The following is a 14478-nucleotide window of genomic DNA, read 5'->3' on the forward strand; positions in this document are numbered from 1 at the left end:
TTTATGACAAACCTAGAAGCACTAAATGGGTGCTTGATATAAAAATAAATTTTCCCTTAAGCATGAAACCCATGCCTCGAGAATACAAATAATAAATTTATTTTTCTCTTTTCATTAAATACATAAAATCACGATTATGTATGCCATTATGAAGACCAAACCTAGTTACATATTTCAACACCTAGAACTCCGGAATTGGATAAGAGGGGAGTGTCACATTCCACCTCCCTACAACAGGGGGCTTGAAAAAAGAATCCATGTCACCACCACTGCTCTAGGGAAGAGTTCTTTATATGGCCCTGACCCTTGCCCCATTCTTGCTGCCATACTTTCTCCTTCCTTCGACGGGTATAGGCTAGACATCAGCCCTCTAGCCTTCTCCAAAGTACCGCGAGGTTCATCGTGACAGAGGGGATTCTCCTTTTTCATGCATCTGCCACATTCCCTCGAAGTGTTTGTAGTTCCATCCACTCACCAATGCAAGGGTACTTCTGCCTGTGTCCCCATGCCAACCCATCATGCATGGGGGCAAGCCTCGGTTGAGTTTCTACAATCCCCTTGATGGGGATTTCCCTGACACTAGTCTGTCAGATATTCCCAGAAATCCTCCCCAAATGTGGTTTCGGGTTAAGCTAATTAGTAGAACTGTAGTGCAACATGAAAAACATCCTTGTGAGAAGAGGGGGGCTTTCTCTGTCGAGGCCTCTTGATACAGTTGAACCACCCCCCATGGACAAACTCTTTGATTCTCATTCTTCCATCTTAGGTTCTCTTGACGCAACCTTCCTTTCTGTAGTTGCGTAGTCCTATTATCGCCAACAAATGTAACATCTTCTCTCATTGTTCCCTCAATTTCTATCGATCCTCCTTCAGTTCCCTCTATGGGTCTCATCCTATCCCTTTCCTCTTTGCAGCACCTCTGTGCTATCCCATGCTCTATAATCATGAGCTACTTTCATCTACTCTAACCTTCACTATTCTGAAATGGATTCCTATCCACTCCCTTGTTCTCGATTCGTCCCTTGAGTAGTATTTTATAACACTTTAGTTCTGTTCCCCCCCCCCACCCAATAGCTGATTGTGACATTGATCTCACATTATGATCTTATGATCTGAATCGCTGCATTGCCACACAAGCTTGGTGACAATCTTCCTTCATATCAATGTAATACGATGGTTCACACATACTCCCATTCTTTGCCCAACTAGTTTCAATTGATTCTATTTCTTTCACCTCAGTATTAGCCTCATTTAGCTCCTCTTATCAATAATCCATGGTTCAATATGATAGCTCGCGTGCCTTCCCCCTGTAGCCCAAATCAAATTCGACAACCTATCCAACTGCTTTCTATCATATAAACTGGAATTACCATATCGAGGATGGTCCTATAAACATAGTCCTTGTGATGTGATTTTGACCCTTGCCCCATTCTTGCTGCCATACCTGCTCCTTCCTTTGATGGGTATAGGCTAAACATCAACCCTCTAGCCTTCTCCAAAGTACCACGAGGTTCGTCATGACAAAGGGGCCTCTCCTTTTTCGTGCATCTACCACATGCCCTCAAAGTGTTTGCAGTTCCATCCACTTGCTAGAGCAGGGGTTATTCCGCATGTGTCCCCATGCCAACCCATCATGCATGGGGGCAAGACCTAATTCAGTTGCTACAATCCCCCTGATGGGGATTTCCCTGACACTAGTCTTCCAGATATGCCTGCAAATCCTCCCCAAATGCGTTTCGGGTTAAGCTAACTAGCCTAACTGTAGTGCAACATGAAAAACATCCCTGTGAGCATATGGGGGTTTTCTTTTTCCAGGCCTCTTGATACAGTTGAACCATCCCCCATGGAAAAACTCTTTGATTCTCATTCTTCCATCTTAGGTTCTCTTGACACAACCTTCCTTTTCGCAACTGCGTAGTCCTACTGTCGCCAACAACTGTAATTTCTTCTCTCGTTATTCCCTCAATTTCTCTTGATCCTCCTTCAGTTCCCTCTACGTGTCTCATCCTATCCCTTTCCTCTTTACGACACCTCTGTGTTATCCCACCCTCTATAATCATGATCTACTGCCATCTACTCTAACCTTCACTATTCTGAAATGGCTTCCTATTCACTCCCTTGTTCTCGGTTCATCCCTTGAGTAGTATTTTTTAGCACTCCCTCTGAGCCTCTGGAACCTGGACCTTCTTTTCTAGAACCTTCACCTGCTCCTCTGAAGCCTGCACCTACACCTTCTTTTCTAGAACCTGCACCTAGTCCTCCTTCTTCCCATGATTTATAGGCTTGACTATCAACCTGTATAAACCATGCTCTCTAACTCCAATCACAACACCTGAAGAGATAGAGCCTCTAGGCATGAGTCTTTCCTTCCCATCCTGGAAAAATACCTCAAACCCCTTTTGCATGATCGTTGATACAAACATCACACAATATCTAAGTCCCAGTACAAATAGTACGTCCTCAACTCACACCACCTGTCCTGACTCCATCCTGAATGTCACAACTCCCTATCCTTTGATCTCCTTCTGACTCTTGTCACCCAACACCATGTGCAACTTCGACTCCCACTCAGCTAGAGTCTCAAACACATCTAGTGACCTTGTCATATGCTTCAATGCTCCACTATCCATGTACCATGTAGCATCATCGATAATACCTTGTGAGAAATGAGAGATCAAAGCAAAGTCTTCCTTCTCCAACCTCCTGGAGAGATCATCTATATCGGCAAAAGTGGCGACACTTGTGACTTTCTTTCCTTTCTTCTTCTCGTCTCTCCCTCTTCTTCATCATACATCTCGTCGAAAAATGACCCATCTCGCCACAATTGAAACACTTTATTTTACTCAAGTCCTTTTGCTTACCCTTCATTCATGTTACAAGTGCCATGTCATCATTTAAAGCCCTCTTCTTTGGATGAAGATCCTCGTCTTGCAACTCTTCTTGAATGAAGTCATCCCACAACCTATTCCAGTTTGGTAGGTTGTCTTTGGTAGCTTCCACTTTGGATTAAACCCCCATTAAGGAAATTGTAACCATCTCAGGATCTGAAATAGTCACACTGACGACGGCAAGCTCATCTTTGAACTCAGATGACCTTGTCAGATATGAAGTCACCCCTTCACCCTGTATAATCTTGGTGGACTTCAACTTATCCTCCAATACCAACACCCAGTTCTTGTTCTTATTTTGGAACAAATTCTGAAGAGCTACGCACATCTCATGTGCAGTGTTCTTCCTAGACAAATGAGGTATTAAGGATCCCTTCGTACCATCTAGGATGATCGACCTTGCTTTCTTGGTGAATTCCCAGATCCTTTTGACCTGCAAGTCCAACTTGATCCTTTCTTTCCATGGACTATAGTTGGATAATCCTTCGAACGTGTCCTCATACCAGAGACCAACATGTAATTTTGACATTGTAGTGAGCCCTTCACCTACAATGTGACCAACTCCCTCTTAAGTTGTACTTTGTTGTGCACACTCTGATTCATTGGCCCTTCAAAGTAGCTATGATACCATGTTGTTTTTCCACGATACTAGTGTCTAGGATAGAATCTTAAATCACTAACACTACCAAACCAAGTATCACAACGAGTCTACTTTGCACAGCAGAATAATATACAACAGTAAATCTACTAGTGCACAAAATATACACAACATTTTACACAAATATGTACAATAACCCAATCTTCGTTATATTAATCCAACTAAATAATACAACAACCTAGGCCTCCCATACTAGGGATAATGACCCTTAAATATCAACTAGTACAAGAATACAAAATACATGATAATATGACGATCTAGCTGATGTAGCATGCAATCACATCTTCTTTGTCATATCATGTACACTACAGGCTGTTTGCTTCAGTTCTGCAACACCTGCCTCTAGCAATGCCCCAAGTACATCTAGCCACTGAACCTCAACTATCCAATCTGGCCTCTAGCTTATCATAAGTCCATCTATTATCAACACATAGGGTCTTCACACTCACTAGTTGCTCCTTCATCCTTCAAGGCAACAACACTTTGAGACTTCTGCCCATTGTTGCTCCTCATATCTTTTGGGACTTGTCTTCCCACTATAGGCTTCTTGCGCTACTCCAATGAAGACTAACATAGGGCAGGAGGGTTGCCACCTATCATCATCGAATGTCGCTTCTCCAACAATGAAAACGGGCTACAACAAATTGCTCCTCTGGCTTGCCAAACCTTCAGCTCCTTCAACTGCCACTCCTAGCAACCCTTAGAATCCATCCCAAGGTCTACACTTCCACTCATAGACGTGGGTAAATGGTTATTCGTTGTAGTTCATTGTTGACAGCTCGAGTCAAAAGAACCTCATCTTAGTAAAGGTCGTGAAGTAGTTGGTCCTACTAATGACATCACACCTGCAGTCGTACACCATAAAAAACTAATGAATTGAAGTTCGATGGTGTACAACTGTAGGTGTGGTGACAACAATATTAACATGAAATAAAATAAAATAAATGTATTAGTGGTTTTCAACAATATAATATATACTTTATTGGAATAAAAAATATATCAATAAATTAAAAGTCATATTAATAGATAATACAAATAATATATTAACTCGTAAAATAAAATAGGATGAAATTAAAGAAAATGTTTTCCCATATATATATATATATAGTGTGTGTGTGTGTAAAAATAGCATTAAAAGATTGATAAGGTTTGAAGCCAATACAATAATATTAGTAAGCACAAATCTATTATATCAATGCCTTATAACTCATCATGTTACTAGTGGAGACTTGAACCTAGATGATGTGTTTAGAGCCTTATATATATTTTACAAGTATTTATTTTTCTAGATTAATTTTCTACATTTCATTGATTCATAATTTAGCCATATGTGGACCAAAGTCTTAATGTTGTACCATGCTTAAAGGGAAATTTGACCAAAAATTATTATAAGTTTTTATATTTTTTTAATTAAAATCAAATATGAAATTACGAAATATAATAATTATGAACATGAATCATTATTTTAATTATAAAGTAAACTGATTTTTTTGGAGGTTAACTATGGAGGAATTTGAACTAGCCACTTTTTTTAGTAACTTATTCACTATCAATTCAAAACCCAACAAATATGATAAAATAAATCTTAATTTTTAACTATTATTTATGTTTTATATATATTTTACATCTTTCTATATACAAATATTAAATTTCTAACTATGTGTTTTATTAATTAAATTGATTAAAAATTTATATATTCTTGGAAATATCATTGTTATGAATACAAATATTTATTATTTAAATTTATTTTAATGTAAAAAATATTATAAAGTTTTTTCAAAAAAATATTTATAATTTTATTTATAAAAACAAAATTACAATATAAAAATTATTTATTATTTTTAATTGAATTATAATTATAATTATTTTTAGATATTTAATTCAAAATTAAATTAAATCTAGTGATTTAATATGAAGGAACAAGTTAACAACCCAAGTCCCAGAGGCATCTAGCAAGAGTGAATGCATGCTAGCTTACTAACCACTAACAAGTAATTCTAGGTGACTTGGTTTTCCTTAAATATTAGCAAATAGAAATCAATAATAATTATCCCACTATTTTTTTCTGAATAAAGACTAATTCTATTAAGAAAAGAAAAGTATAGTACAATCAGGCTTGCATACAAGCAAAGAAAGAGAGCAAGGGAGCCGTAGGTGATAGGCTATCAACCTCGCTCCTTAGAGACAGTCAAGGAAAAGGCCAAAGAAAACACTGGAATACAAAAAGATAGAACTAGGCAGAGAAGCTACCCTGAGGGGTTAGTTCCTGCCACACGGCATTTTTTTGCCTTTTTTCTTGCTTACTTTGACCCACCCAGTGGAGCGTGGCTGAGCCATAACAAGTTGTAGACTATTCTGCACTGGCGGCGGAATATCCTTATCAGAGTCTGAGGACGAAGATAAATGAGAACGTTTCTGAGAAATCTGAGGGTCAGAGGGAACCGCCAGACCGACCGAGGGAGCGTCCATCGGAATCACATCATTCTGCAAATCAGCTTCAGGTTCCTCATCGATCTGCACATCTGCTTCAGATTCCTCCTCATCCGAAGCAGAGAAATCTAAATCGTCCAAAGGACGGGGAGGCTCAAAAGGATTCCAGCGCTTGGATTTGGGCTTGCGATTCAGTTTCTTCTTTTTATCGAGGAACTGGGTACATGTACTTTGGAGGTGCCCCGTTTGATGACAATGGCGACAGTGGAAAGCTGTGTTCTCATAATCCAAGGGCTGAGTCCAGTGGAAATCTCCAAATTTGAGATTAATCTGATCCGGCAGTCCTTTGCTGACATCTATTTCTGCACACAATCTACCGTAGGTGTAGAGACCATTTTCCTTTCTTGAGGTATCGGTAGCCAGGTAGCGTCCTAAAGTATTGCCAATGGCTAAGAAGACAGAGAAATGCCATAGATGAGCCGGAAGATTCGGGAGCCTGACCCAAATGGGAAGCTTGGAGATGACAGCTGTAGAAGGGTCGAAGTCTGGAAACCAAGGGGTGAGAAAAAGCCCAGCCGAACCCCAGAACCAAGGGCCTCCCGTTAAGGCCTTCTGGTAGTCTTCATTTGAGTCAAAAACCACAATGAAGAATCCTTTTGAACAAAGGAAGATCTTGCTTTTTTTAGTCCAAGAGGAATGGACCCATTGGTAAAGATCTGTTGTGCGAGGCCAAAGCCCATTAAATCTGCATATGAGTGCTGATTCTGCAAATATCTGGTAGCGATTTTCAATCTCAGGATGAGAGAAATTGATGGAGGGAATTTCCTCTGATTTGTCTACCAGAAACGACTTTGGAGCTCCAGTTGGCTGGGCTGCCTTCGAAGAGAATTGAGGTTGGGTAGCGTCTTTGCGAGCTGCATCTTTATAAGAGAAAGAAGGGGCAGAGGAGGTCTGCCCAAAGGAACCCCCTCTTAAACGAAAAGAAACCCCAATAGAAGCATCCTTATGAATGCTGTAAAAGGAGAGAGGAAGGGTATTCATAAGTTGCTTACCCTTATATAGCAATCTGAGGTAAGAGGAGGGGATCCCCAGCCGGCGTTCGAGGTTTTGCAAAAGATCCTGCACGAGATCTGTTGCGCAAACCCATTGCATCCACGTCTTGCCCAAGAGTTTGACTTGGATCTGAAATGCCTGTGATTCTTCAGACAGATCTGGCTGGTTAGAGGGAGAGAGCAGATCCGCTTCATGCAGCCGCCCTCCGTTGATTTCAGGAAACGATCCGATGAAAATTCCTTCAGATCTAGTTCCTACAGCACCCAAGCCCCCCTTCCTTTTTGCCCCCATGTCGTTGCTCAGTGCAGCCAGCTTTCCTGCGCGATTCTGGGGATGGCTTGTCCAGATCCCTTTTGCAGTGGGCATGAGCGCTGTGTTAACTTTGTTTGTTTCCTGTTTCAATATCCCCCTTCTGCTGTCGCTGAGATTTACCATAGGTGAGGGCGCATGAGGGTTCCAAGCACTCGCCGGGGCTCCGCGGTTCGATTCCTCCTTGCCTGGGATACCTTTTCCGGTTTCTTGCAGGTTGCGCCGTAGGGTTGCAGGGGCGGCCATGGGAGCAGTGTCCTCACACAGATTTTCCTCCCCTTTTATCTGCAAGTTGTTTTCCTTGATATACTTCCATATCTTCTTAATGGCCTTGGTGCGAGGTATCTCGGAGACGCCTGAGAACTTTTGCATGGCCGGCGAAATGGGACGCGGCTGAGTGATACCTCCTCCTCTGCGGATGCCGCTTCCCTTCTGCGTTTCTGCGCATCTGACAACCAGGGGTTGAGAACGGCGCCTCTGATAACCATCTCTTGCTTCCAGAGGGCAAGCGAAGGAAGGGGATAATCGCAAGGAAAACGCCATGAGAGCCCTAGCGCCTGCTCTGCCTTCACGAGAATCAATAATTATCCCACTATTAATTTAACAACAAAATTATAATATATTTTCCCCCAAATAAAATATTTACTATTAATTACATTTTATCCATATACATAAAATATTCTTTATTCAAAATAAATTTCTAAGTAGAAAAATTAATGCTAGAATTTGAAAAACTAAATTATAATATATTTTCCTAAAAAAATTATATTTACTTTTCATTACATTTCACATATATATATATACCTAAATCTTATTTATTCCAAACAGCTTTCAATGACAAAATAGTTTTTATTCCAAATAACCTTATGAATGGCAAAGTTTTAAATAATATGACTAGAATTTGAATAATCTAAGTGATATGCATACCAAAATACCATAATTTTATAGGAATAATTTAAAATTTTGCCTCAGCTTTGATTCCACTACTTTAGAGATTTTAAAAGCTTATTAATTTATTAAACTGCTCAAAATTTTACAATCTTTAAAATATTTTATTTTAATATTCTTCTTTACCAATTTCGAAGTACACGTGATATATTCATGATTCATCTTCCGCTCACTAATAGTAATCTAAATTGTTTGCACGAAAATAACCAACCATATGTTAACAACTCATTCATTTCCAAAATGTGATTGACATTCCCAACCGTCTAGTGAAACTTATGTTTTGTATTTTGAAACTGTACACAATCCAAAAGTTAAATCCGAGCAAACCACCCTCTCGTTGTGCCGTTTCTCAGTTGCATTATTCCGCTGAAATTTTGTTGGAAAACCAGAGTTGGTACTATGCCAACAATAGAACACGAAGAAATAAAATCGTAATCCATTTGAACTTGATTACAGATAAGTGCCGATACAAGCAGGGTGTTGTAGACACTGTGAAAATGTCAGCTAGGGCCATTGACGCTCATCATCGATCCCGCGCTCCTTTTGTGCAAAACCAAGGGCAAAGCAACGCAGAACTGCATCGTAGGTGGGTTGGAAATGTCTGTCCAGTAGCCATTCCACCGAGATGAATGAACCACGCTATCGAGGTAAGCAAATGATAGACTCCATCCTTGGCAATCTCATTAATGAACTAGTAAATGTTGGCATTTGAAAATTTAAAACAGTGACCTGTTAAATTATATGTAAAACAAATGTTCAAAACCAAAGGCAAAGCAACGCAGAACTGCACCGTCGGTGGGTTGGAAATGTCCGTCTGGTACCCATTCCACCGATTCCACCAAGATGAATGAACCACGCTATCGGGGTAAGCAAATGATAGACTCCACCCTTGGCAATCTCATTAACGAACCAATAAGTGCTGGCATTTGAAAATTTAAAACAGTGACCTGTTAAATTATATGTAAAAAAAAAATTGAACCAGATTCTATTTACATTTCATTACATTAGCATCTAAGGTTACCGAACCAAACCTTATACATTACACAAAGACCGGAAAATAGCCTTTAATCTCGATCAATAAAACCACAACACAATCTTCACGCCTTATAAAGGATATGTCAAATGACACCGCAAGAATCCCTGTGAGATCCACATTTCAGCGTTCGTATCCTCAGCGTCATACAAGCACAGGAAAAATTCTATAAAACAGACATGTCTTTCATGAAAATAAAAATAAAGAAAATAATCATTTGGCCTAAAGAATCAAAATACAGAATACAAAAACGCTAAAACCTTACACAACTTCACTCATAGAGAGAGAAAATCGATCTCCTGATCACATGAACGAGGTTTTCCTTCTCCCTGACCATGAGATTTAAAGAATGCGGGAATAAAATCGACGGCACAGACTGCTCCGACGAATAAGGAAAAACCCATACAGAAAGAGTATCCTCAGAATTAAGTGGAGGATGCCATAATCCGCTAGAGAGCCGAAAGATCCTTTGATTTTCGCAAAGAATGGAGTTTTTAGAATAACTGGCCAGATTTCTGATTTGGTTTTTAAAAGAAGAAAACACGGCTTAATTTCAAAATTTCATTATCCCGCCATAACTAACATGATGGATACATGATGATTAACATGAATGAACATGGTGCACATCACTGACAACAGGGAGAGCTAACGGAGGTCGACGCAAACGTTGCCGGAGATAGGACCGGTTATCGGATGCCGGATGGGTCCGCACGTCGAGGTAGCTATCTCACTCAACCGCTACTTGTGTCGTCTGAATCGGAATGTTTTCCGACCGGTTACCATTCCCGGGCAATTCCTCCCCCTGGTTAGACTACGCCTTTTATGTGAGCGACTGTCCAGTGAATTGAGAAGTGCCCAAATTCACATCGGCCTTGAGAACTGAGGTTCGCCAGAGATCTACGTGGCGCAAGTGGGTCGTTGGGATTTGTTTCTGTGTGTTCGGTTGGTGGATGAGATCCAGCTAAGCTTTGTTGGATGTGTGCTGGATTCTTCAATCTCGTTACGGAGTCATTGCTCGATTTTATGATCTTGCTGAGAATTGAGTTGAGCCTAAGCCGATAGAACCCTGCAAGCGATCGGAGCTACGCCATTTGAGAAGTACACTGCACCATCCTTCACACGCTCCTGCAGACTCTGTTAGGTTAGAGCTCTCAGGTGAGGATGTGACACAGGAATTCGTGTATATTGTAATAATACATGAGGGATGTGGAGTAATAAATCTGGATCCTTTAAAAGGATCAGCGAAGCTCTCAGGTGAGTATTCTACCAAGTCTCGAGCCAAGCAAGTGTGAGTGGTGAAGGTATTGTGAAGCTCGTATTTCTTGAAGGAAATCGACTTCCTGAGGCGGAGAGGATGAGACCGTTGGAATTTCAAGCTCGAAACCGTGGCCATCGTGGTTGTTGAAGTTTGTAGAAAAGTGGTCAGCATGGAGCGTGGTCAGTGTTTGGTATGACTGTAGTTGACCACAGTGGAAGTGTTACAGTTAATTGTTGTAATTCGGCGCGGTCAGTAATTGGTAATCTTAAAAAAAAATGGGATCACGGCATTCTACTTTTGTGTGAAAGGTGTATTGATGAAGGCAATCTTCTGAAGTTCCAAAATTTGGCATTGCACCGCTCCCGTTTTATGTCAAAAGAGTATTGATGGTACGTGTTTTTTAACCAGATTTGTTTCAAAGGGGTTTTAATATTTTAAAAGAAAGGTGGGCCTTGTTTTCTTATGGGGTGCCCATGTGAGAGGGGCTCCTAATTTTAAAACGGGTTTCTATATCATTAAAAAGGGCTTTGTTTTGACTGCCCATGTGAAGGTGCTATTTTTTTTAAAGGTTTTTTATATCGTCTTTCAAAAAGAGAAACAACCCTTTTGAAATTTATTAAAAGGGATTTGATATTTTTAAAGGTACTTATTTACAAATTCATAATTTATTGGCGGTCCTCTTGAAAGATATTTGGAGAAGATGGTGAATCCACTGGTAGAGACATACCTAAATGACACAAACTATATCAACTAGAAATTTAAGTTGCAGACATTGTTGGAAGGTTATGGTGCTTGGACCATGACAAAAGGAGAAGAAGTAAAACATGCTGCAGGCTCAACAATTACATCAATTCAGGACTAGGAGAAGTGGGAGAATAAATCAAAGGTATTATTAAGGATGTTTGTTAAAGATTTTGTAATCCCTTATATTCGTGATTGTAAAACCTTCAATGCGACTTGGAATGCATTGAAGGAGTTGTATGAAACTAAGAACACAAATTGAGTCATGTTTCTAAAGAGTAAGCTCATGTATATTAAGATGGAAGAGAATGAATCTGTTAGTGCCTTTATTTCCAGAATTAAAGATTTGAAAGATAAGTTGGGAGATATAAGAGAATCAGTACCCACTACTGATCTTGTGGAAATCACTTTAAATAGAATGTCAGAGGGCTACCTGATTTTTGTTACAAGTCTTGCAACAAGGGAGAAAACACCAAACTTTGAGGAAATGACAGGTATATTATTGTAGGAATAAGAGAGGCACAAGAACTTGAAGCCTCAAAATCCAGATTTGGCACTTGTGGCGAAGAATAAATTCTTCAAAGGGAAACAAGGAGCAAAGAAAGGTGGAAGCTCATTTCAGAAAAGGCCATTTTCAAAATCAAAACAAGGTATGTCATCTGGAAAAAAAACCTTTTACTATGGTAGAAGTGGGCATCTTGCCATAGACTATTATAAGAATAAAAATGATGAATCTAGGCATAAACATAGAAGACATTCAGGACATTTTGCAGGAGAAGCCTTGAATTCTGATCTCAAAAATATCAAGCTATTTGTGTCTAATGTTGTGTTGTCTGCTAAAATGGATGATGCTAATACATGGTTTGTGGACTCTGGAGCTTTGATTCATATGACATGTAACAAGAATTGGTATGAGAATTTTAAGGAGGTATGTAATGGTGGTAATATTTATATTGGAGATGATCGCCCATATCAGATTAAGGGATGTGGGGATATTCCTGTAACATTTCCAAATGGAAATGTCAGGCACATTCATAATGTTATGTATGTGCCTCAGATCAAGAAAAAATTGATCTCTGTGTCTACAATTACAAATTAGAACCTGAAGGTTGAATTCTTCAAACACATTGCATAGTGAAATATTTGTTGGATCACTACAAACTTGTTACTTCAGGAGTCAGAGTTACTGACAAAAGTCATCAACCACTGACTTCTACAACTATGTCAACATAAAGTCTTTGGCATCAAAGGTATGGTCACATCAATTATCATGATTTATTGTTGCTGCAGAAACAAAGTATGGTTGAAGGACTCCCTATGTTAAATAATGAATATGCTACTTGTGAAGGTTGTGCATTAGGAAAAATTCATAGAGATGAATTCCCCTCTAATTTTGATAGGAGAAGAAGAGATGTATTAGAACTTGTGCATTTTGATGTTTGTGGACCCATGCAGACTAGATCCCTAAGAGGAGCCTATTATTTTCTATTGTTTATTGATGATTGCACAAGGTACACTTGGGTGTACTTCCTCAGGAAAAAGAGTGATTTTTTTAGTATTTCAAAGAATTCAAAAACATGGCAGAGAAGAAGACATGGAAGTTTATAAAGATCCTTTGTTCAGATCAAGGGGGAGAATACAGATTGGGGAACTTTGTCAAGTACTACAAGGATCATGGAATAGTGCAGCAATTCACAATACCCTATACTCCACAATAGAAATTGTTACAAAAAGGAAAAATAGGACATTAGTGGAGTGTGCACGGAGTATGATCAAAGGTAAGAACTTCTCAAATGAAATTAGAAGCCATTAGTACTATTGCTTATCTAAAGAATAGAAGTCCAACAATGTACCTTGGTTCAAGACCCCATTTGAAGCCTTGTATGGTTTTAAACCAACAGTTCATCATTTGAGGATATTTGGATGTAAGGCCTTTGCACATATTCTAAAGGAGAATAGAAAGAAGCTTGATGCTAAAGCCATTAAATGCATTTTTGTAGGATATTGTTCAAAATTTAAAGCATATAAAATGTTTGATCCATCTACTCACAAAGTATTTGCAAGTAGAGATGTAATTTTCCATGAACAGGTAGATGAAGGCAACAAGGATAACATCTATGAAAGATGGCACATTCTTCCTGAAGTTGAAGACAATAAAGTAGAAGCAAAAGTAGAAGATAGTGAGCAGAAAAATCTTGGGGAAGAATCCAATGATGTGGACATCACCAACAGTCAGAGCCCAATCAGAAGTGGAGAAGTACTTTTAGAGAACATAGGTGAAAACAGTGAAGCACGAAGGAAATCCACTCGATAGATTCGACTACCTGAAAGGTATAAGGACTATGCTCTCATGACTAGTGTTTTGAATGTCATAGAACCCATGATTTTTAATGAAGCTAATGAACATGAAGAGTGGAGAAAAGAAATGGAGGAAGAATATGAATCTATAATTAAAAATAAAACCTGGGAATTGACTGAACTACCTAAAGGAAAAGAGCCCATAGGATGTAAATGGTTGTACAAACCCAAGTTTAAAGCATATGGTAGTATAGATAAATATAAAGCTAGATTGGTGGAAAAAGGGTACTCACAAAAGGAGGGCATTGATTATGTAGAAACATTTTCACTAGTAGCTAAATTGAATACTATTAGATTGTTAATTGCATTAGCTACAAAGTACCTCTGGAATCTGCACCAATTAGATGTAAAATCTACTTTTCCTAATGGTGATTTAAAGGAGGAGGTGTATTCGACACAACCTGAATGGTTTGTGAAAAAAGGGAAGGAACATTTAGTTTGCAGATTAAACAAAGCTTTGTATGGGCTAAAGCAAGCACCTCGGTCATGGTATGAAAAGATAGATTATTTCTTTCTTCAGTAGGGTTTATGATGAGTTAAAGTGATCCAAATATGTATACCAAGTTTGATGCAAAGGGGCATGTAATACTGATTTCTTTGTATGTTGATGACTTAATTATTATAGGAAATTTAGTCAAACTAATTGATGAAATTAAGTTTCAGATGTCACAAGTATTTGAGATGAAAGATCTTGGTGAGTTACATTATTGTCCAGGTTTTGAATTGTGGAGAGATGGAGGCCAAACTTTTGTTACTTAGGGTGAGTATGCCAGAGAAGTACTTAAAAGCTCTAATATGGATC

This window comes from Pinus tabuliformis, chromosome J (assembly GCF_031772625.1).
Source record: "Pinus tabuliformis cultivar Carrire ecotype Pingquan chromosome J, CPIR1, whole genome shotgun sequence".
Classification (NCBI taxonomy): Eukaryota; Viridiplantae; Streptophyta; class Pinopsida; order Pinales; family Pinaceae; genus Pinus; species Pinus tabuliformis.